This window comes from Suricata suricatta, unplaced genomic scaffold, assembly GCF_006229205.1.
Source record: "Suricata suricatta isolate VVHF042 unplaced genomic scaffold, meerkat_22Aug2017_6uvM2_HiC HiC_scaffold_621, whole genome shotgun sequence".
NCBI classification, from domain to species: Eukaryota; Metazoa; Chordata; class Mammalia; order Carnivora; family Herpestidae; genus Suricata; species Suricata suricatta.
Genome location: NW_021911655.1, coordinates 1,221 through 2,587, shown reverse-complemented (window position 1 = coordinate 2,587; position 1,367 = coordinate 1,221). Strand labels below are relative to the sequence as shown.

At 53.0% G+C, this 1,367-nt stretch overlaps 1 long non-coding RNA gene across 1 annotated transcript; it reads left to right on the top strand.

The window, feature by feature from the left end:
• Positions 1 to 121: 121 nt before the first annotated feature.
• On the top strand, positions 122 to 1,135 carry LOC115285273. Its single transcript, XR_003905468.1, has 2 exons — positions 122 to 257; positions 750 to 1,135. It is a non-coding gene; the product is annotated as an uncharacterized LOC115285273 (long non-coding RNA).
• Positions 1,136 to 1,367: the final 232 nt, after the last annotated feature.

The window sequence follows — 1,367 nt, the reverse complement described above, 5'->3', positions numbered from 1 at the left end:
GCCTCTGGCACCACTGGCCCACCCAGTTTTCAGCCCTGAACCAGAAGTAACCCATTTGAGCATGTCCAGTGCTCGGAACGCACGTGTGGTCAAAAGGTTCTGAGAGCCATTGTGAGTCACCCGGATACCTCTGGGCTGAGCCAGGCTGGCCCAGGGGCTCAGGGGAAGACACAAGGACAAGGAGGCAAAGACTCTTCTCGCTCACTCTTCGACCTCTCATCCAGGCTTCCTGAGGCGGAAGTTCAGTGGGCTGAGAGGTAAAACACCCATATACACCAATACCATGTCAGCTCTCTTTCTGACATCACCACACTGACCCACCTGATGAACCCCCAAACCTACTGGATAAAACGTGGCACTGAGTCAGATTCAGAAATACTGCACAAAGTGGGGCGGGCTGTCTGGGGGTCGTGGGGAGGAATCAAGGGTGTGGGGGTCATGGTCAGGCGTTAGGGGTGAGTGCGGTTTTCCAATACAATTTGTCATTCCACTCACGGCCCTTGTCCTTTGCCAGTCTGGACCTTGACCAGATTTGTCATCGCCCAGTTCCCAGCCTCAGAATCTTTCCTTCCTGAAATGCTTAGAGTGGTTTCTCTTTAACTGTTCTTGACTCTTCGAGGGAACCAGACAGAAAAAGTGATCTCGTAGGACTGCCCTGGAGACAAGAGTATGCGGTGGGGAGGTGGTGGGTGGAGGGGGGAGAGAGGCCTAGGTCCACTGGGTCAACCGGGTTCCATCATCTTCTTCAGGCTTCTCAGTCGTGCTCCTTCGTGAGGCCGTCGGTGGCGTCAGCGAGTGATGGGGAAAGAAAACTCTGAAGTCACACGCAGCACATCCACAGCGAGCAATGGGGAGAAGACAAGTGGACGCTCAAAGCGCAGCCGGCCTTCCCAAAACATTGTTTCCTTCTTACTGAATAGGCAACTGGGGAGACCCAGAGGTGATGTGAACCTGTCGAAATGGGTGGCTGCTGTACTGAGCCACGCTGTGGTGGGCTTGATCCTTTCCAGCAATGCTGGGGTCTTCCCTGATCACACCACCCACACATGTTGAAAACGCAAAGGAAAAATTGATTTAAAATAACAAACACCTCTCTTGTGTCAGCTATTGAAATAAAAGCTGCGTTTTCTCTCTGTTTGGTTTCATTTGTTTCTATTGCTCAGGAGCGTTCTTAGGGTCAGTGCACTGAGCAGGGGGTCCATCCCTGATAACAGGAAGCAGGGGCTCCCCCATGCAGGGAGAATGTGGGATCACACTGTGTGGCGCGTCTCTGCCACCTTTCACCTGACACAAAAGGGAACAGCGACGTCGAAGTAGGTCCCTCTGGGAATGGAGACTTGTCTCCAAGTGTGGTTTGAGACTCCCTC